Source organism: Chiloscyllium punctatum, chromosome 13 (genome assembly GCF_047496795.1).
Source record: "Chiloscyllium punctatum isolate Juve2018m chromosome 13, sChiPun1.3, whole genome shotgun sequence".
Classification (NCBI taxonomy): Eukaryota; Metazoa; Chordata; class Chondrichthyes; order Orectolobiformes; family Hemiscylliidae; genus Chiloscyllium; species Chiloscyllium punctatum.
The window spans coordinates 63,692,525-63,716,425 of NC_092751.1; positions in this window are offsets into that span (position 1 = coordinate 63,692,525).

The window sequence follows — 23,901 nt, forward strand, 5'->3', positions numbered from 1 at the left end:
GGCACTGAGTCTGTGCTGGCTGGTTAAATATATATAACCAGGAGATTTACACTCTCCTCAGTTTATGGCACTGAGTCTGTGCTGGCTGGTTAAATATATATAACCAGGAGATTTATACTCTCCGCAGTTGAGGGAACTGACTCTGTGCTGTTTAGTTAAATTTATATAACCAGAAGATTTACCCTCTCCTAAGTTTCGGTCAGTGACTATGTTCTGACTGGTAAAATATATATAACCAGGACATTTACCCTCTCGTCAGTTTATGGCACTGAGTCTGTGCTGGCTGGTTAAATATATATGACCAGGAGATTTACACTCTCCTCAGTTTCGGGAACTGACCACGCGCTAACTGGTTGAATATATATAACCAGGAGATTTACACTCGCCTCAGTTGATGGCACTGAGTCTGTGCTGTTTTGTTAAATTGATATTACCAGGAGATTTATAGTCTCCTCAGTTTCGGTCAGTGACTCTGTGCTGGCTGGGAAAATATATATAACCAGGAGATTTATACTCGCCTCAGTTGATGGCACTGAGTCTGTGCTGTTTTGTTAAATTGATATTAACAGGAGATTTATAGTCTCCTCAGTTTCGGTCAGTGACTCTGTGCTGGCTGGTAAAATATATATAACCAGGAGATTTACCCTCTCCTCAGTTTATGGCACTGAGGCTGTGCTGGCTGGTTAAATTTATATAACCAGGGAGATTGATGCTCTCCTCAGTTGAGGGAACTGACTCTGTGCTGTCTGGTTAAATATATATAACCAGGAGATTTACACTCTCCTCAGTTTAGGGCACAGACTCTGTGCTGGCTGGTTAAATATATATAACCAGGAGATTTACACTCTCCTCAGTTTAGGGCACTGAATCTGTGCTGGCTGGTAAAATATATGTAACCAGGAGATTTACACTCTCCACAATTTCGGGCACAGACACTGTGGTGGCTGGTTAAATCTATATAACCAGGAGAATTACCCTCTCCTCAGTGTAGGGCACTGATTCTCTGCTGGCTGGATAATTATATATAACCAGGAAAATTACCCTCTCCTCAGTTTCGGGCACTGGGTCTGTGCTGGCTGGTTAAATATATGTAACCAGGAGATTTACACACTCCTCAGTTTATGGCACTGAGTCTGTGCTGTCTGGTTAAATATATACAACCAGGATATTTCACCTCTCCTCAGTTTGGGGAACTGACTCTGTGCTGGCTGGTTAAATAGAAATGACCAGGAGATTTACACTCCGCTCAGTTTTGGGCACTGACTGTCTGCTGGCTGGTTAATGATATGAAACCAGGAGTTTTACATTCTCCTCAGTTTCGGTCAGAGACTCTGTGCTGGCTGGTTAAATATATATAACCAGGAGATTTACACTCTCCGCAGTTTAGGGGACTGAGTCTGTGCTGGCTGGTTAAATATATATAACCAGGAGATTTGCACTCTCCGCAGTTTAGGGGACTGAGTCTGTGCTGGCTGGTTAAATATATATAACCAGGAGATTTACACTCTCCTCAGTTTAGGGCACTGAATCTGTGCTGGCTGGTTACATTAATTTAACCAGGAATTTTATTCTCTCCCCAATTTAGGGCACTGAGACTGTGCTGGCTGGTTAAATTTATATTACCAGGAGATTTACACTCTGCTCAGTTTTGGGCACTGACTGTCTGCTGGCTGGTTAAATATATGAAACCAGGAGTTTTACATTCTCCTCAGTTTCGGGAACTGACTCTGTGCTGGCTGGTTAAATATATATCACCAGGGGATTTACACTCTGCTCAGTTTTGGGCACTGACTCTGTGCTGTTTTGTTAAATTTGTATTACCAGGAGATTTATAGTCTCCTCCGTTTCGGTCAGTGACGCTGCGCTGGCTGGTAAAATATATCTGACCAGGAGATTTCCACTCTCCTCAGTTTAGGGCACTGAGTCTGTGCTGGCTGGTTAAATATATATAACCAGGAGATTTACACTCTCCTCAGTTTAGGGAACTGACACTGTGTTGGCTCCTTAAATATATATCAACAAGGAGATTTACACTCTCCTCAGTTTAGGGCAGTGACTCTGTGCTGTCTGATGAAATATATATAACCAGAAGATTTACACTCTCCTCAGATTCGGGAACTGACTCTGTGCTGTCTGGTTAAATATATATAACCAGGAGATTTACACTCTCCGCAGTTTATGGCACTGACTCTTTGCGGGGTGGTTAAATGTTCCTAACCAAGAGAATTACACTCTCATCAGTTTACGGCACTGACTCTGTGCTGGCTGGATAAATATATATAACCAGGAGATTTACACTCTCCTCAGTTTAGGGAACTGACTCTGTGCTGGCTGGTTAAATATATATAACCAGGAGATTTACACTCTCCTCAGTTTCGGGAACTGACTCTGTGCTGGCTGGTTAAATATATATAACCAGGAGATTTACACTCTCCGCAGTTTAGGGGAGTGACTCTGGGCTATTTTGTTAAGTTTATATTACCAGGAGATTTATAGTCTCCTCCGTTTCGGTCAGTGACTCTGTGCTGGCTGGTAAAATATATATAACCAGGATAATTACCCTCTCCTCAGTTTATGGCACTGAGTCTGTGCAGTCTGGTTAAATATATATAACCAGGGAGATTTACCCTCTCCAAAGTTTATGGCACTGAGTCTGTGTTGGCTGGTTAAATATATATAACCAGGAGATTTACACTCTCCTCAGTTTAGGTAACTGACACTGTGTTGGCTCCTTAAATATATATCAACAAGGAGATTTACACTCTCCTCAGTTTAGGGCAGTGACTCTGTGCTGTCTGATGAAATATATATAACCAGAAGATTTACACTCTCCTCAGTTTCGGGAACTGACTCTGTGCTGTCTGGTTAAATATATATAACCAGGAGATTTACACTCTCCGCAGTTTATGGCACTGACTCTTTGCGGGGTGGTTAAATGTTCCTAACCAAGAGAATTACACTCTCATCAGTTTACGGCACTGACTCTGTGCTGGCTGGATAAATATATATAACCAGGAGATTTACACTCTCCTCAGTTTAGGGAACTGACTCTGTGCTGGCTGGTTAAATATATATAACCAGGAGATTTACACTCTCCTCAGTTTCGGGAACTGACTCTGTGCTGGCTGGTTAAATATATATAACCAGGAGATTTACACTCTCCGCAGTTTAGGGGAGTGACTCTGGGCTATTTTGTTAAGTTTATATTACCAGGAGATTTATAGTCTCCTCCGTTTCGGTCAGTGACTCTGTGCTGGCTGGTAAAATATATATAACCAGGATATTTACCCTCTCCTCAGTTTATGGCACTGAGTCTGTCCTGTCTGGTTAAATATATATAACTAGGAGATTTACCCTCTCCATAGTTTATGGCACTGAGTCTGTGTTGGCTGGTTAAATATATATAACCAGGAGATTTACACTCTCCTCAGTTTACGGCACTGACTCTGTGCAGGCTGGTTAAATATATATAACCAGGGAGATTTACACTCTCCTCAGTTTAGGGCACTGACTCTTTGCTGGGTGGTTAAATATTCCTAACCAGGAGATTTACCCTCTCCTCAGTTTATGGCACTGAGTCTGTCCTGGCTGGTTAAATATATATAACCAGGAGATTTACACGCTCCTCAGTTTACGGCACTGACTCTGTGCGGGCTGGTTAAATATATATAACCAGGGAGATTTACACGCTCCTCGGTTTACGGCACTGACTCTGTGCGGGCTGGTTAAATATATATAACCAGGAGATTTACACTTTCCTCAGTTTAGGGCACTGTGTCTGTGCTGGCTAGTTAAACATATATAACCAGGAGATTTACACTCTCCCCAGTTTAGGGCACTGAGTCTGTGCTTGCTGGTTAAATTTATATAACCAGTGAGAGTTACACTCACCTCAGTTTATAGCAATGACTCTGTGCTGGCTGGTTAAATATATGTAACCAGGAGATTTACACTCTCCTCAGTTTGGGGGACTGACTCTGTGCTGTATTGTTAAATTTATAGTACCAGGAGATTTATAGTCTCCTCCGTTTCGGTCAGTGACTCTGTGCTGGCTGGTAAAATATATACAACCAGGAGATTTACCCTCTCCATAGTTTATGGCACTGAGTCTGTGTTGGCTTGTTAAATATATATAACCAGGAGATTTACACTCTCCTCAGTTTACGGCACTGACTCTGTGCAGGCTGGTTAAATATATATCACCAGGGAGATTTACACTCTCCTCAGTTTAGGGCACTGACTCTTTGCTGGGTGGTTAAATATTCCGAACCAGGAGATTTACCCTCTCCTCAGTGTATGGCACTGAGTCTGTGCTGCATGGTTAAATATATATAACCAGGAGATTTACACTCTCATCAGTTTGTGGTACTGACTCTTTGCTGGGTGGTTAATTATTCCTAACCAGGAGATTTACACTCTCATCAGTTTACGGCACTGACTCTATGCTGGCTGGATAAATATATATAACCAGGAGATTTACACTCTCCTCAGTTTAGGCAACTGACTCTGTGCTGGCTGATTTAATAGAAATAACCAGGAGATTTACACTCTCCGCAGTTTATGGCATTGACTCTGTGCTGGCTTGTTAAATTTATATTACCAGGAGATTTACACTCTCCTCAGTTTCGGTCAGTGACTCTGTGTTGACTGGTAAAATATATTTAACCAGGAGATTTACCCTCTCCTCAGTTTCTGGCAATAATTCTGTGCTGTCTGGTGAAATATATATAACCAGGAGATTTACCCTCTCCTCAGTTTATGGCACTGAGTCTGTGCTGGCTGGTTAAATTTATATAACCAGGGAGATTGATGCTCTCCTCAGTTGAGGGAACTGACTCTGTGCTGTCTGGTTAAATATATATAACCAGGAGATTTACACTCTCCTCAGTTTAGGGCACAGACTCTGTGCTGGCTGGTTAAATATATATAACCAGGAGATTTACACTCTCCTCAGTTTAGGGCACTGAATCTGTGCTGGCTGGTAAAATATATGTAACCAGGAGATTTACACTCTCCACAATTTCGGGCACAGACACTGTGGTGGCTGGTTAAATATATATAACCAGGAGAATTACCCTCTCCTCAGTGTAGGGAACTGATTCTCTGCTGGCTGGATAATTATATATAACCAGGAAAATTACCCTCTCCTCAGTTTCGGGCACTGGGTCTGTGCTTTCTGGTTAAATATATGTAACCAGGAGATTTACACACTCGTCAGTTTATGGCACTGAGTCTGTGCTGTCTGGTTAAATATATACAACCAGGATATTTAACCTCTCCTCAGTTTGGGGCACTGACTCTGTGCTGGCTGGTTAAATAGAAATGACCAGGAGATTTACACTCCGCTCAGTTTTGGGCACTGACTGTCTGCTGGCTGGTTAATGATATGAAACCAGGAGTTTTACATTCTCCTCAGTTTCGGTCAGAGACTCTGTGCTGGCTGGTTAAATATATATAACCAGGAGATTTACACTCTCCTCAGTTTCGGGAACTGACTCTGTGCTGGCTGGTTAAATATATATAACCAGGAGATTTGCACTCTCCGCAGTTTAGGGGACTGAGTCTGTGCTGGCTGGTTTAATATATATAACCAGGAGATTTACACTCTCCTCAGTTTAGGGCACTGAATCTGTGCTGGCTGGTTACATTAATTTAACCAGGAAATTTATTCTCTCCCCAGTTTAGGGCACTGAGACTGTGCTGGCTGGTTAAATTTATATTACCAGGAGATTTACACTCTGCTCAGTTTTGGGCACTGACTGTCTGCTGGCTGGTTAAATATATGAAACCAGGAGTTTTACATTCTCCTCAGTTTCGGGAACTGACTCTGTGCTGGCTGGTTAAATATATATCACCAGGGGATTTACACTCTGCTCAGTTTTGGGCACTGACTCTGTGCTGTTTTGTTAAATTTGTATTACCAGGAGATTTATAGTCTCCTCCGTTTCGGTCAGTGACGCTGCGCTGGCTGGTAAAATATATCTGACCAGGAGATTTCCACTCTCCTCAGTTTAGGGCACTGAGTCTGTGCTGGCTGGTTAAATATATATAACCAGGAGATTTACACTCTCCTCAGTTTAGGGAACTGACTCTGTGCTGTCTGGTTAAATATATATCACCAGGAGATTTACCATCTCCTCAGTTTATGGCACTGACTCTGTGCTGTCTGGTTAAATATATATCACCAGGAGATTTACACTCTCCTCAGTTTAGGGCACTGAATCTGAGCTGGCTGGTAAAATATATGTAACCAGGAGATTTACACTCTCCTCAATTGCGGTCACAGACACTGTGGTGGCTGGTTAAATATATATAACCAGGAGAATTACCCTCTCCTCAGTGCAGGGCACTGACTCTCTGCTGGCTGGATAATTATACATAACCAGGAGAATTACCCTCTCCTCAGTTTCGGGCACTGACTCTCTGCTGGCTGGATAATTATATATAACCAGGAGATTTACACGCTCCTCAGTTTAGGGCACTGACTCTGTGTTGGCTGGTTAAATATATAAAACCTGGAGATTTACACTCTCAGCGGTTTATGGCACTGACTCTGTGCTGGCTTTTTAAATTTATTTTACCAGGAGATTTACACTCTCCTCAGTTGAGGGAACTGACTCTGTGCTGTCTGGTTAAATATATATAACCAGGCGATTAACACTCTCCTCAGTTTAGGGCACTGTGTTTGTGCTGGCTAGTTAAATATATATAACCAGGCGATTTACACTCTCCTCAGTTTAGGGCAGTGTGTCTGTGCTGGCTAGTTAAATATATATAACCAGGAGATTTACACTCTCCTCAGTTTAGGGCACTGAGTGTGTGCTTGCTGGTTAAATTTATATCACCAGTGAGAGTTACACTCACCTCAGTTTATAGCACTGAATCTGTGCTGGCTGGTAAAATATATGTAACCAGGAGATTTACACTCTCCACAACTTCGGGAACAGACACTGTGGTGGCTGGTTAAATATATATAACCAGGAGATTTACACTCGCCTCAGTTTATGGCACTGAGTCTGTGCTGGCTGGTTAAATATATATAACCAGTAGATTTACACTCGCCTCAGTTTATGGCACTGAGTCTGTGCTGGCTGGTTAAATATATATAACCCGGAGATTTATACTCTCCGCAGTTTATGGCATTGACTCTGTGCTGGCTGGTTAAATATATATAACCCGGAGATTTATACTCTCCGCAGTTTATGGCATTGACTCTGTGCTGGCTTGTTAAATTTATTTAACCAGGAAATTTACACTCTGCTGAGTTTGGGGCACTGACTCTGTGCTGGCTGGTTAAATAGAAATGACCAGGAGATTTACACTCTGCTCAGTTTTGGGCACTGACTGTCTGCTGGCTGGTTAAATATATGAAACCAGGAGTTTTACATTCTCCTCAGTTACGGGAACTGACTCTGTGCTGGCTGGTTAAATATATATCACCAGGGGATTTACACTCTGCTCAGTTTCGGGCACTGACTCTGTGCTGTTTTGTTAAATTTATATTACCAGGAGATTTATAGTCTCCTCCGTTTCGGTCAGTGACGCTGTGCTGGCTGGTAAAATATATATAACCAGGATATTTACACTCTCCACAATTTCGGGCACAGACACTGTGGTGGCTGGTTAAATATATATAACCAGGAGAATTACCCTCTCCTCAGTGTAGGGCACTGATTCTCTGCTGGCTGGATAATTATATATAACCAGGAAAATTACCCTCTCCTCAGTTTCGGGCACTGGGTCTGTGCTGGCTGGTTAAATATATGTAACCAGGAGATTTACACACTCCTCAGTTTATGGCACTGAGTCTGTGCTGTCTGGTTAAATATATACAACCAGGATATTTAACCTCTCCTCAGTTTGGGGAACTGACTCTGTGCTGGCTGGTTAAATATATATAACCAGGAGATTTACACTCCGCTCAGTTTTGGGCACTGACTGTCTGCTGGCTGGTTAATGATATGAAACCAGGAGTTTTACATTCTCCTCAGTTTCGGTCAGAGACTCTGTGCTGGCTGGTTAAATATATATAACCAGGAGATTTTCCCTCTCCTCAGTTTATGGCACTGAGTCTGTGCTGTCTGGTGAAATATATATAACCAGGAGATTTACACTCTCCGCAGTTTATGGCACTGACTCTTTGCGGGGTGGTTAAATGTTCCTAACCAAGAGAATTACACTCTCATCAGTTTACGGCACTGACTCTGTGCTGGCTGGATAAATATATATAACCAGGAGATTTACACTCTCCTCAGTTTAGGGAACTGACTCTGTGCTGGCTGGTTAAATATTTTTAACCAGGAGATTTACACTCTCCTCAGTTTCGGGAACTGACTCTGTGCTGGCTGGTTAAATATATATAACCAGGAGATTTACACTCTCCGCAGTTTAGGGGAGTGACTCTGGGCTATTTTGTTAAGTTTATATTACCAGGAGATTTATAGTCTCCTCCGTTTCGGTCAGTGACTCTGTGCTGGCTGGTAAAATATATATAACCAGGATATTTACCCTCTCCATAGTTTATGGCACTGAGTCTGTGTTGGCTGGTTAAATATATATAACCAGGAGATTTATACTCTCCTCAGTTTAGGGAACTGACACTGTGTTGGCTCCTTAAATATATATCAACAAGGAGATTTACACTCTCCTCAGTTGAGGGCACTGAGTCTGTGCTGTCTGGTTAAATATATATAACTAGGAGATTTACCCTCTCCTCAGTTTATGGCACTGAGTCTGTGCTGGCTGGTTAAATATATATAACCAGGAGATTTAAACTCTCCTCAGTTTACGGCACTGACTCTGTGCGGGCTGGTTAAATATATATAACCAGGGAGATTTACACACTCCTCAGTTCAGGGCACTGACTCTCTAGTTAAATATATATAACCAGGAGATTTACACTCTCCTCAGTTTAGGGCACTGAGTCTGTGCTTGCTGGTTAAATTTATGTCACCAGTGAGCGTTACACTCACCTCAGTTTATAGCACTGACTCTGTGCTGGCTGGTTAAATATATACAACCAGGATATTTAACCTCTCCTCAGTTTAGGGCACTGAGTCTGTGCTGGCTGTTTAAATTTATTTAACCAGGAAATTTACACTCTGCTGAGTTTGGGGCACTGACTCTGTGTGGCTGGTTAAATAGAAATGACCAGGAGATTTACACTCTGCTCAGTTTTGGGCACTGACTGTCTGCTGGCTGGTTAAATATATGAAACCAGGAGTTTTACATTCTCCTCAGTTTAGGGCACTGAGTCTGTGCTGGCTGGTTAAATTTAGATAACCAGTGAGATTTACACTCTCGTCTGTTTACAGTATTGACTCTGTGCTGGCTGGTTAAATATATATTACCAGGAGATTTACCATCTCCTCAGTTTATGGCACTGACTCTGTGCTGTCTGGTTAAATATATATCACCAGGAGATTTACACTCTCCTCAGTTTATGGCACTGAATCTGAGCTGGCTGGTAAAATATATGTAACCAGGAGATTTACACTCTCCTCAATTGCGGTCACAGACACTGTGGTGGCTGGTTAAATATATATAACCAGGAGAATTACCCTCTCCTCAGTGCAGGGCACTGACTCTCTGCTGGCTGGATAATTATACATAACCAGGAGAATTACCCTCTCCTCAGTTTCGGGCACTGACTCTCTGCTGGCTGGATAATTATATATAACCAGGAGATTTACACTCGCCTCAGTTTATGGCACTGAGTCTGTGCTGGCTGGTTAAATATATATAACTAGGAGATTTACACGCTCCTCAGTTTAGGGCACTGACTCTGTGTTGGCTGGTTAAATATATAAAACCTGGAGATTTACACTCTCAGCGGTTTATGGCACTGACTCTGTGCTGGCTTTTTAAATTTATTTTACCAGGAGATTTACACTCTCCTCAGTTGAGGGAACTGACTCTGTGCTGTCTGGTTAAATATATATAACCAGGCGATTAACACTCTCCTCAGTTTAGGGCACTGTGTTTGTGCTGGCTAGTTAAATATATATAACCAGGAGATTTACACTCTCCTCAGTTTAGGGCACTGAGTGTGTGCTTGCTGGTTAAATTTATATCACCAGTGAGAGTTACACTCACCTCAGTTTATAGCACTGAATCTGTGCTGGCTGGTAAAATATATGTAACCAGGAGATTTACACTCTCCACAAGTTCGGGCACAGACACTGTGGTGGCTGGTTAAATATATATAACCAGGAGATTTACCCTCTCCTCAGTTTATGGCACTGAGTCTGTGCTGGCTGGTTAAATATATATAACCAGTAGATTTACACTCGCCTCAGTTTATGGCACTGAGTCTGTGCTGGCTGGTTAAATATATATAACCTGGAGATTTATACTCTCCGCAGTTTATGGCATTGACTCTGTGCTGGCTGGTTAAATATATATAACCCGGAGATTTATACTCTCCGCAGTTTATGGCATTGACTCTGTGCTGGCTTGTTAAATTTATTTAACCAGGAAATTTACACTCTGCTGAGTTTGGGGCACTGACTCTGTGCTGGCTGGTTAAATAGAAATGACCAGGAGATTTACACTCTGCTCAGTTTTGGGCACTGACTGTCTGCTGGCTGGTTAAATATATGAAACCAGGAGTTTTACATTCTCCTCAGTTTCGGGAACTGACTCTGTGCTCGCTGGTTAAATATATATCACCAGGGGATTTACACTCTGCTCAGTTTTGGGCACTGACTCTGTGCTGTTTTGTTAAATTTATATTACCAGGAGATTTATAGTCTCCTCCGTTTCGGTCAGTGACGTTGCGCTGGCTGGTAAAATATATATAACCAGGATATTTACACTCTCCACAATTTCGGGCACTGACACTGTGTTGGCTGGTTAAATATATATAACCAGGAGAATTACCCTCTCCTCAGTGTAGGACACTGATTCTCTGCTGGCTGGATAGTTATATATAACCAGGAAAATTACCCTCTCCTCAGTTTCGGGCACTGGGTCTGTGCTGGCTGGTTCAATATATGTAACCAGGAGATTTACACACTCCTCAGTTTATGGCACTGAGTCTGCGCTGTCTGGTTAAATATATACAACCAGGATATTTAACCTCTCCTCAGTTTGGGGAACTGACTCTGTGCTGGCTGGTTAAATATATATAACCAGGAGATTTACACTCCGCTCAGTTTTGGGCACTGACTGTCTGCTGGCTGGTTAATGATATGAAACCAGGAGTTTTACATTCTCCTCAGTTTCGGTCAGAGACTCTGTGCTGGCTCGTTAAATATATATAACCAGGAGATTTTCCCTCTCCTCAGTTTATGGCACTGAGTCTGTGCTGTCTGGTGAAATATATATAACCAGGAGATTTACACTCTCCGCAGTTTATGGCACTGACTCTTTGCGGGGTGGTTAAATGTTCCTAACCAAGAGAATTACACTCTCATCAGTTTACGGCACTGACTCTGTGCTGGCTGGATAAATATATATAACCAGGAGATTTACACTCTCCTCAGTTTAGGGAACTGACTCTGTGCTGGCTGGTTAAATATATATAACCAGGAGATTTACACTCTCCTCAGTTTCGGGAACTGACTCTGTGCTGGCTGGTTAAATATATATAACCAGGAGATTTACACTCTCCGCAGTTTAGGGGAGTGACTCTGGGCTATTTTGTTAAGTTTATATTACCAGGAGATTTATAGTCTCCTCCGTTTCGGTCAGTGACTCTGTGCTGGCTGGTAAAATATATATAACCAGGATATTTACCCTCTCCTCAGTTTATGGCACTGAGTCTGTGCTGGCTGGTTAAATATATATAACTAGGAGATTTACCCTCTCCTCAGTTTATGGCACTGAGTCTGTGTTGGCTGGTTAAATATATATAACCAGGAGATTTACACTCTCCTCAGTTTACGGCACTGACTCTGTGCAGGCTGGTTAAATATATATAACCAGGGAGATTTACACTCTCCTCAGTTTAGGGCACTGAGTCTGTGCGGTCTGGTTAAATATATATAACTAGGAGATTTACCCTCTCCTCAGTTTATGGCACTGAGTCTGTGCTGGCTGGTTAAATATATATAACCAGGAGATTTAAACTCTCCTCAGTTTACGGCACTGACTCTGTGCGGGCTGGTTAAATATATATAACCAGGGAGATTTACACACTCCTCAGTTCAGGGCACTGACTCTCTAGTTAAATATATATAACCAGGAGATTTACACTCTCCTCAGTTTAGGGCACTGAGTCTGTGCTTGCTGGTTAAATTTATGTCACCAGTGAGCGTTACACTCACCTCAGTTTATAGCACTGACTCTGTGGTGGCTGGTTAAATATATACAACCAGGATATTTAACCTCTCCTCAGTTTAGGGCACTGAGTCTGTGCTGGCTGTTTAAATTTATTTAACCAGGAAATTTACACTCTCCTCAGTTTGGGGCACTGACTCTGTGTGGCTGGTTAAATAGAAATGACCAGGAGATTTACACTCTGCTCAGTTTTGGGCACTGACTGTCTGCTGGCTGGTTAAATATATGAAACCAGGAGTTTTACATTCTCCTCAGTTTAGGGCACTGAGTCTGTGCTGGCTGGTTAAATTTAGATAACCAGTAAGATTTACACTCTCGTCTGTTTACAGTATTGACTCTGTGCTGGCTGGTTAAATATATATTACCAGGAGATTTACCATCTCCTCAGTTTATGGCACTGACTCTGTGCTGTTTGGTTAAATATATATCACCAGGAGATTTACACTCTCCTCAGTTTAGGGCACTGAATCTGAGCTGGCTGGTAAAATATATGTAACCAGGAGATTTACACTCTCCTCAATTGCGGTCACAGACACTGTGGTGGCTGGTTAAATATATATAACCAGGAGAATTACCCTCTCCTCAGTGCAGGGCACTGACTCTCTGCTGGCTGGATAATTATACATAACCAGGAGAATTACCCTCTCCTCAGTTTCGGGCACTGACTCTCTGCTGGCTGGATAATTATATATAACCAGGAGATTTACACTCGCCTCAGTTTATGGCACTGAGTCTGTGCTGGCTGGTTAAATATATATAACTAGGAGATTTACACGCTCCTCAGTTTAGGGCACTGACTCTGTGTTGGCTGGTTAAATATATAAAACCTGGAGATTTACACTCTCAGCGGTTTATGGCACTGACTCTGTGCTGGCTTTTTAAATTTATTTTACCAGGAGATTTACACTCTCCTCAGTTGAGGGAACTGACTCTGTGCTGTCTGGTTAAATATATATAACCAGGCGATTAACACTCTCCTCAGTTTAGGGCACTGTGTTTGTGCTGGCTAGTTAAATATATATAACCAGGCGATTTACACTCTCCTCAGTTTAGGGCAGTGTGTCTGTGCTGGCTAGTTAAATATATATAACCAGGAGATTTACACTCTCCTCAGTTTAGGGCACTGAGTGTGTGCTTGCTGGTTAAATTTATATCACCAGTGAGAGTTACACTCACCTCAGTTTATAGCACTGAATCTGTGCTGGCTGGTAAAATATATGTAACCAGGAGATTTACACTCTCCACAATTTAGGGCACAGACACTGTGGTGGCTGGTTAAATATATATAACCAGGAGATTTACCCTCTCCTCAGTTTATGGCACTGAGTCTGTGCTGGCTGGTTAAATATATATAACCAGTAGATTTACACTCGCCTCAGTTTATGGCACTGAGTCTGTGCTGGCTGGTTAAATATATATAACCCGGAGATTTATACTCTCCGCAGTTTATGGCATTGACTCTGTGCTGGCTGGTTAAATATATATAACCCGGAGATTTATACTCTCCGCAGTTTATGGCATTGACTCTGTGCTGGCTTGTTAAATTTATTTAACCAGGAGATTTACACTCTGCTGAGTTTGGGGCACTGACTCTGTGCTGGCTGGTTAAATAGAAATGACCAGGAGATTTACACTCTGCTCAGTTTTGGGCACTGACTGTCTGCTGGCTGGTTAAATATATGAAACCAGGAGTTTTACATTCTCCTCAGTTTCGGGAACTGACTCTGTGCTGGCTGGTTAAATATATATCACCAGGGGATTTACACTCTGCTCAGTTTTGGGCACTGACTCTGTGCTGTTTTGTTAAATTTATATTACCAGGAGATTTATAGTCTCCTCCGTTTCGGTCAGTGACGCTGCGCTGGCTGGTAAAATATATATAACCAGGATATTTACACTCTCCACAATTTCGGGCACAGACACTGTGGTGGCTGGTTAAATATATATAACCAGGAGAATTACCCTCTCCTCAGTGTAGGGCACTGATTCTCTGCTGGCTGGATAATTATATATAACCAGGAAAATTACCCTCTCCTCAGTTTCGGGCACTGGGTCTGTGCTGGCTGGTTAAATATATGTAACCAGGAGATTTACACACTCCTCAGTTTATGGCACTGAGTCTGTGCTGTCTGGTTAAATATATACAACCAGGATATTTAACCTCTCCTCAGTTTGGGGAACTGACTCTGTGCTGGCTGGTTAAATATATATAACCAGGAGATTTACACTCCGCTCAGTTTTGGGCACTGACTGTCTGCTGGCTGGTTAATGATATGAAACCAGGAGTTTTACATTCTCCTCAGTTTCGGTCAGAGACTGTGTGCTGGCTGGTTAAATATATATAACCAGGAGATTTACACTCTCCGCAGTTTAGGGGACTGAGTCTGGGCTGTTTTGTTAAATTTATATTACCAGGAGATTTATAGTCTCCTCCGTTTCGGTCAGTGACTCTGTGCTGGCTGGTAAAATATATATAACTAGGAGATTTACCCTCTCCTCAGTTTATGGCACTGAGTCTGTGCTGGCTGGTTAAATATATATAATCAGGAGATTTAAACTCTCCTCAGTTTACGGCACTGACTCTGTGCGGGCTGGTTAAATATATATAACCAGGGAGATTTACACACTCCTCAGTTCAGGGCACTGACTCTCTAGTTAAATATATATAACCAGGAGATTTACACTCTCCTCAGTTTAGGGCACTGAGTCTGTGCTTGCTGGTTAAATTTATATCACCAGTGAGAGTTACACTCACCTCAGTTTTGGGCACTGTCTCTGTGCTGGCTGGTTAAATATATGTAACCAGGAGATTTACACACTCCTCAGTTTATGGCACTGAGTCTGTGCTGTCTGGTTAGATATATACAACCAGGTTATTGCACCTCTCCTCAGTTTAGGGCACTGCGTCTGTGCTGGCTCTTTAAATTTATTTAACCAGGAAATTTACACTCTCCTCAGTTTGGGGCACTGACTCTGTGCTGGCTGGTTAAATAGAAATGACCAGGAGATTTACACTTTGCTCAGTTTTGGGCACTGACTGTCTGCTGGCTGGTTAAATATATGAAACCAGGAGTTTTACATTCTCCTCAGTTTCGGTCAGTGACTCTGTGCTGGCTGGTTAAATACATATAAAACCAGGAGATTTACACTCTCCTCAGTTTATGGCACTGAGTCTGTGCTGGCTGGTTAAATATATATAACCAGGAGATTTACACTCTCCTCAGTTTACGGCACTGAGTCGGTGCTGGCTGGTTAAATATATATAACCAGGAGATTTACACTCTCCTCAGTTTACGACACTGACTCTCTAGTTAAATATATAGAACCAGGAGATTTACACTCTCCTCAGTTTAGGGAACTGACACTGTGTTGGCTCCTTAAATATATATCAACAAGGAGATTTACACTCTCCTCAGTTTAGGGCAGTGACTCTGTGCTGTCTGATGAAATATATATAACTAGAAGATTTACACTCTCCTCAGTTTCGGGAACTGACTCTGTGCTGTCTGGTTAAATATATATAACCAGGAGATTTCCACTCTCCTCACTTTAGGGCAATAACTCTACGCTGGCTGGTTAAATATATCTGACCAGGAGATTTACACTCTCCTCAGTTTCGGGAACTGACTCTGTGCTGGCTGGTTAAATATATATAACCAGGAGATTTCCACTCTCCTCAGTTTAGGGCACTGAATCTGTGCTGGCTGGTAAAATATATGTAACCAGGAGATTTACACTCTCCACAATTTCGGGCACAGACACTATGGTGGCTGGTTAAATATATATAACCAGGAGAATTACCCTCTCCTCAGTGTAGGGCACTGATTCTCTGCTGGCTGGATAATTATATATAACCAGGAGAATTACCCTCTCCTCAGTTTCGGGCACTGACTCTCTGCTGGCTGGATAATTATATATAACCAGGAGATTTACACTCTCCTCAGTTTATGGCACTGAGTCTGTGCTGGCTGGTTAATTATATGAAACCAGGAGTTTTCCATTCTCCTCAGTTTCGGTCAGTGACTCTGTGCTGGCTGGTTAAATATATATAACCAGGAGATTTACACTCTCCGCGGTTTATAGCACTGACTCTGTGCTGGCTTTTTAAATTAATTTTACCAGGAGATTTACACTCTCCTCGGTTTCGGGAACTGACTCTGTGCTGTCTGGTTAAATATATATAACCAGGCGATTTACATTCTCCTCAGTTTAGGGCACGGTGTCTGTGCTGGCTAGTTAAATATATATAACCAGGAGATTTACACTCTCCTCAGTTTAGGGCACTGAGTCTGTGCTGTCTGGTTAAATATATGTAACCAGGAGTTTTACACACTCCTCAGTTTATGGCACTGAGTCTGTGCTGTCTGGTTAAATATATACAACAAGGATATTTAACCTCTCCTCAGTTTAGGGCACTGAGTCGGTGCTTGCTGGTTAAATTTATATCACCAGTGAGAGTTACACTCACCTCAGTTTATAGCACTGACTCTGTGCTGGCTGGTTAAATATATGTAACCAGGAGATTTAACCTCTCCTCAGTTTAGGGCACTGAGTCTGTGCTGGCTGGTTAAATATATATAACCAGGAGATTTACACTCTCCTCAGTTTATGGCACTGAGTCTGTGCTGGCTGGTTAAATATATATAACCAGGAGATTTACACTCTCCTCAGTTTACGGCACTGAGTCGGTGCTGGCTGGTTAAATATATATAACCAGGAGATTTACACTCTCCTCAGTTTACGGCACTGACTCTCTAGTTAAATATATATTACCAGGAGATTTACACTCTCCTCAGTTTAGGGCACTGAGTCTGTGCTTGCTGGTTAAATTTATATCACCAGTGAGAGTTACACTCACCTCAGTTTTTCGCACTGACTCTGTGCTGGCTGGTTAAATATATGTAACCAGGATATTTACCCTCTCCTCAGTTTATGGCACTGAGTCTGTGCTGTCTGGTTAGATATATACAACCAGGATATTGCACCTCTCCTCAGTTTAGGGCACTGCGTCTGTGCTGGCTTTTTAAAATTTATTTAACCAGGAAATTTACACTCTCCTCAGTTTGGGGCACTGACTCTGTGCTGGCTGGTTAAATAGAAATGACCAGGAGATTTACACTTTGCTCAGTTTTGGGCACTGACTGTCTGCTGGCTGGTTAAATATATGAAACCAGGAGTTTTACATTCTCCTCAGTTTCGGTCAGTGACTCTGTGCTGGCTGGTTAAATATATATAACCAGGAGATTTACACTCTCCTCAGTTTCGGGAACTGACTCTGTGCTGGCTGGTGAAATATATGTAACCAGGAGATTTACACTCTCCTCAGTTTAGGGAACTGACACTGTGTTGGCTCCTTAAATATATATCAACAAGGAGATTTACACTCTCCTCAGTTTAGGGCAGTCACTCTGTGCTGTCTGATGAAATATATATAACCAGAAGATTTACACTCTCCTCAGTTTCGGGAACTGACTCTGTGCTGTCTGGTTAAATATATATAACCTGGAGATTTACACTCTCCTCACTTTAGGGCACTAACTCTACGCTGGCTGGTTAAATATATCTGACCAGGAGATTTCCACTCTCCTCAGTTTAGGGCACTGAGTCTGTGCTGGCTGGTTAAATATATATAACCAGGAGATTTACACTCTCCTCAGTTTAGGGAACTGACACTGTGTTGGCTCCTTAAATATATATCAACAAGGAGATTTACACTCTCCTCAGTTTAGGGCAGTGACTCTGTGCTGTCTGATGAAATATATATAACTAGAAGATTTACACTCTCCTCAGTTTCGGGAACTGACTCTGTGCTGTCTGGTTAAATATATATAACCAGGAGATTTCCACTCTCCTCAGTTTAGGGCACTGAATCTGTGCTGGCTGGTAAAATATATGTAACCAGGAGATTTACACTCTCCACAATTTCGGGCACAGACACTGTGGTGGCTGGTTAAATATATATAACCAGGAGAATTACCCTCTCCTCAGTGTAGGGCACTGATTCTCTGCTGGCTGGATAATTATATATAACCAGGAGAATTACCCTCTCCTCAGTTTCGGGCACTGACTCTCTGATGGCTGGATAATTATATATAACCAGGAGATTTACACTCTCCTCAGTTTATGGCACTGAGTCTGTGCTGGCTGGTTAATTATATGAAACCAGGAGTTTTCCATTCTCCTCAGTTTCGGTCAGTGACTCTGTGCTGGCTGGTTAAATATATATAACCAGGAGATTTACACTCTCCGCGGTTTATAGCACTGACTCTGTGCTGGCTTTTTAAATTAATTTTACCAGGAGATTTACACTCTCCTCAGTTTAGGCACTGAGTCTGTGCTGTCTGGTTAAATATATGTAACCAGGAGATTTACACACTCCTCAGTTTATGGCACTGAGTCTGTGCTGTCTGGTTAAATATATACAACAAGGATATTTAACCTCTCCTCAGTTTAGGGCACTGAGTCTGTGCTTGCTGGTTAAATTTATATCACCAGTGAGAGTTACACTCACCTCAGTTTTTCGCACTGACTCTGTGCTGTCTGGTTAAATATATGTAACCAGGAGATTTACACACTCCTCAGTTTATGGCACTGAGTCTGTGCTGTCTGGTTAAATTTATATCACCAGTGAGAGTTACACTCACCTCAGTTTATAGCACTGACTCTGTGCTGGCTGGTTAAATATATGTAACCAGGAGATTTAACCTCTCCTCAGTTTATGGCACTGAGTCTGTGCTGGCTGGTTAAATATATATAACCAGGAGATTTACACTCTCCTCAGTTTACGGCACTGAGTCGGTGCTGGCTGGTTAAATATATATAACCAGGAGATTTACACTCTCCTCAGTTTACGGCACTGACTCTCTAGTTAAATATATATAACCAGGAGATTTACACTCTCCTCAGTTTAGGGCACTGAGTCTGTGCTTGCTGGTTAAATTTATATCACCAGTGAGAGTTACACTCACCTCAGTTTTTCGCACTGACTCTGTGCTGGCTGGTTAAATATATGTAACCAGGATATTTACCCTCTCCTCAGTTTATGGCACTGAGTCTGTGCTGTCTGGTTAGATATATACAACCAGGATATTGCACCTCTCCTCAGTTTAGGGCACTGCGTCTGTGCTGGCTTTTTAAAATTTATTTAACCAGGAAATTTACACTCTCCTCAGTTTGGGGCACTGACTCTGTGCTGGCTGGTTAAATAGAAATGACCAGGAGATTTACACTTTGCTCAGTTTTGGGCACTGACTGTCTGCTGGCTGGTTAAATATATGAAACCAGGAGTTTTACATTCTCCTCAGTTTCGGTCAGTGACTCTGTGCTGGCTGGTTAAATATATATAACCAGGAGATTTACACTCTCCTCAGTTTCGGGAACTGACTCTGTGCTGGCTGGTTAAATATATATAACCAGGAGATTTACACTCTCCTCAGTTTAGGGAACTGACACTGTGTTGGCTCCTTAAATATATATCAACAAGGAGATTTACACTCTCCTCAGTTTAGGGCAGTCACTCTGTGCTGTCTGATGAAATATATATAACCAGAAGATTTACACTCTCCTCAGTTTCGGGAACTGACTCTGTGCTGTCTGGTTAAATATATATAACCTGGAGATTTACACTCTCCTCACTTTAGGGCAATAACTCTACGCTGGCTGGTTAAATATATCTGACCAGGAGATTTCCACTCTCCTCAGTTTAGGGCACTGAGTCTGTGCTGGCTGGTTAAATATATATAACCAGGAGATTTTCCCTCTCCTCAGTTTATGGCACTGAGTCTGTGCTGTCTGGTGAAATATATATAACCAGGAGATTTACACTCTCCGCAGTTTATGGCACTGACTCTTTGCGGGGTGGTTAAATGTTCCTAACCAAGAGAATTACACTCTCATCAGTTTACGGCACTGACTCTGTGCTGGCTGGATAAATATATATAACCAGGAGATTTACACTCTCCTCAGTTTAGGGAACTGACTCTGTGCTGGCTGGTTAAATATATATAACCAGGAGATTTACACTCTCCTCAGTTTCGGGAACTGACTCTGTGCTGGCTGGTTAAATATATATAACCAGGAGATTTACACTCTCCGCAGTTTAGGGGAGTGACTCTGGGCTATTTTGTAAAGTTTATATTACCAGGAGATTTATAGTCTCCTCCGTTTCGGTCAGTGACTCTGTGCTGGCTGGTAAAATATATATAACCAGGATATTTACCCTCTCCTCAGTTTATGGCACTGAGTCTGTGCTGGCTGGTTAAATATATATAACTAGGAGATTTACCCTCTCCTCAGTTTATGGCACTGAGTCTGTGTTGGCTGGTTAAATATATATAACCAGGAGATTTACACTCTCCTCAGTTTACGGCACTGACTCTGTGCAGGCTGGTTAAATATATATAACCAGGGAGATTTACACTCTCCTCAGTTTAGGGCACTGAGTCTGTGCTGTCTGGTTAAATATATATAACTAGGAGATTTACCCTCTCCTCAGTTTATGGCACTGAGTCTGTGCTGGCTGGTTAAATATATATAACCAGGAGATTTAAACTCTCCTCAGTTTACGGCACTGACTCTGTGCGGGCTGGTTAAATATATATAACCAGGGAGATTTACACACTCCTCAGTTCAGGGCACTGACTCTCTAGTTAAATATATATAACCAGGAGATTTACACTCTCCTCAGTTTAGGGCACTGAGTCTGTGCTTGCTGGTTAAATTTATGTCACCAGTGAGCGTTACACTCACCTCAGTTTATAGCACTGACTCTGTGGTGGCTGGTTAAATATATACAACCAGGATATTTAACCTCTCCTCAGTTTAGGGCACTGAGTCTGTGCTGGCTGTTTAAATTTATTTAACCAGGAAATTTACACTCTCCTCAGTTTGGGGCACTGACTCTGTGTGGCTGGTTAAATAGAAATGACCAGGAGATTTACACTCTGCTCAGTTTTGGGCACTGACTGTCTGCTGGCTGGTTAAATATATGAAACCAGGAGTTTTACATTCTCCTCAGTTTAGGGCACTGAGTCTGTGCTGGCTGGTTAAATTTAGATAACCAGTAAGATTTACACTCTCGTCTGTTTACAGTATTGACTCTGTGCTGGCTGGTTAAATATATATTACCAGGAGATTTACCATCTCCTCAGTTTATGGCACTGACTCTGTGCTGTTTGGTTAAATATATATCACCAGGAGATTTACACTCTCCTCAGTTTAGGGCACTGAATCTGAGCTGGCTGGTAAAATATATGTAACCAGGAGATTTACACTCTCCTCAATTGCGGTCACAGACACTGTGGTGGCTGGTTAAATATATATAACCAGGAGAATTACCCTCTCCTCAGTGCAGGGCACTGACTCTCTGCTGGCTGGATAATTATACATAACCAGGAGAATTACCCTCTCCTCAGTTTCGGGCACTGACTCTCTGCTGGCTGGATAATTATATATAACCAGGAGATTTACACTCGCCTCAGTTTATGGCACTGAGTCTGTGCTGGCTGGTTAAATATATATAACTAGGAGATTTACACGCTCCTCAGTTTAGGGCACTGACTCTGTGTTGGCTGGTTAAATATATAAAACCTGGAGATTTACACTCTCAGCGGTTTATGGCACTGACTCTGTGCTGGCTTTTTAAATTTATTTTACCAGGAGATTTACACTCTCCTCAGTTGAGGGAACTGACTCTGTGCTGTCTGGTTAAATATATATAACCAGGCGATTAACACTCTCCTCAGTTTAGGGCACTGTGTTTGTGCTGGCTAGTTAAATATATATAACCAGGCGATTTACACTCTCCTCAGTTTAGGGCAGTGTGTCTGTGCTGGCTAGTTAAATATATATAACCAGGAGATTTACACTCTCCTCAGTTTAGGGCACTGAGTGTGTGCTTGCTGGTTAAATTTATATCACCAGTGAGAGTTACACTCACCTCAGTTTATAGCACTGAATCTGTGCTGGCTGGTAAAATATATGTAACCAGGAGATTTACACTCTCCACAATTTAGGGCACAGACACTGTGGTGGCTGGTTAAATATATATAACCAGGAGATTTACCCTCTCCTCAGTTTATGGCACTGAGTCTGTGCTGGCTGGTTAAATATATATAACCAGTAGATTTACACTCGCCTCAGTTTATGGCACTGAGTCTGTGCTGGCTGGTTAAATATATATAACCCGGAGATTTATACTCTCCGCAGTTTATGGCATTGACTCTGTGCTGGCTGGTTAAATATATATAACCCGGAGATTTATACTCTCCGCAGTTTATGGCATTGACTCTGTGCTGGCTTGTTAAATTTATTTAACCAGGAGATTTACACTCTGCTGAGTTTGGGGCACTGACTCTGTGCTGGCTGGTTAAATAGAAATGACCAGGAGATTTACACTCTGCTCAGTTTTGGGCACTGACTGTCTGCTGGCTGGTTAAATATATGAAACCAGGAGTTTTACATTCTCCTCAGTTTCGGGAACTGACTCTGTGCTGGCTGGTTAAATATATATCACCAGGGGATTTACACTCTGCTCAGTTTTGGGCACTGACTCTGTGCTGTTTTGTTAAATTTATATTACCAGGAGATTTATAGTCTCCTCCGTTTCGGTCAGTGACGCTGCGCTGGCTGGTAAAATATATATAACCAGGATATTTACACTCTCCACAATTTCGGGCACAGACACTGTGGTGGCTGGTTAAATATATATAACCAGGAGAATTACCCTCTCCTCAGTGTAGGGCACTGATTCTCTGCTGGCTGGATAATTATATATAACCAGGAAAATTACCCTCTCCTCAGTTTCGGGCACTGGGTCTGTGCTGGCTGGTTAAATATATGTAACCAGGAGATTTACACACTCCTCAGTTTATGGCACTGAGTCTGTGCTGTCTGGTTAAATATATACAACCAGGATATTTAACCTCTCCTCAGTTTGGGGAACTGACTCTGTGCTGGCTGGTTAAATATATATAACCAGGAGATTTACACTCCGCTCAGTTTTGGGCACTGACTGTCTGCTGGCTGGTTAATGATATGAAACCAGGAGTTTTACATTCTCCTCAGTTTCGGTCAGAGACTGTGTGCTGGCTGGTTAAATATATATAACCAGGAGATTTACACTCTCCGCAGTTTAGGGGACTGAGTCTGGGCTGTTTTGTTAAATTTATATTACCAGGAGATTTATAGTCTCCTCCGTTTCGGTCAGTGACTCTGTGCTGGCTGGTAAAATATATATAACTAGGAGATTTACCCTCTCCTCAGTTTATGGCACTGAGTCTGTGCTGGCTGGTTAAATATATATAATCAGGAGATTTAAACTCTCCTCAGTTTACGGCACTGACTCTGTGCGGGCTGGTTAAATATATATAACCAGGGAGATTTACACACTCCTCAGTTCAGGGCACTGACTCTCTAGTTAAATATATATAACCAGGAGATTTACACTCTCCTCAGTTTAGGGCACTGAGTCTGTGCTTGCTGGTTAAATTTATATCACCAGTGAGAGTTACACTCACCTCAGTTTTGGGCACTGTCTCTGTGCTGGCTGGTTAAATATATGTAACCAGGAGATTTACACACTCCTCAGTTTATGGCACTGAGTCTGTGCTGTCTGGTTAG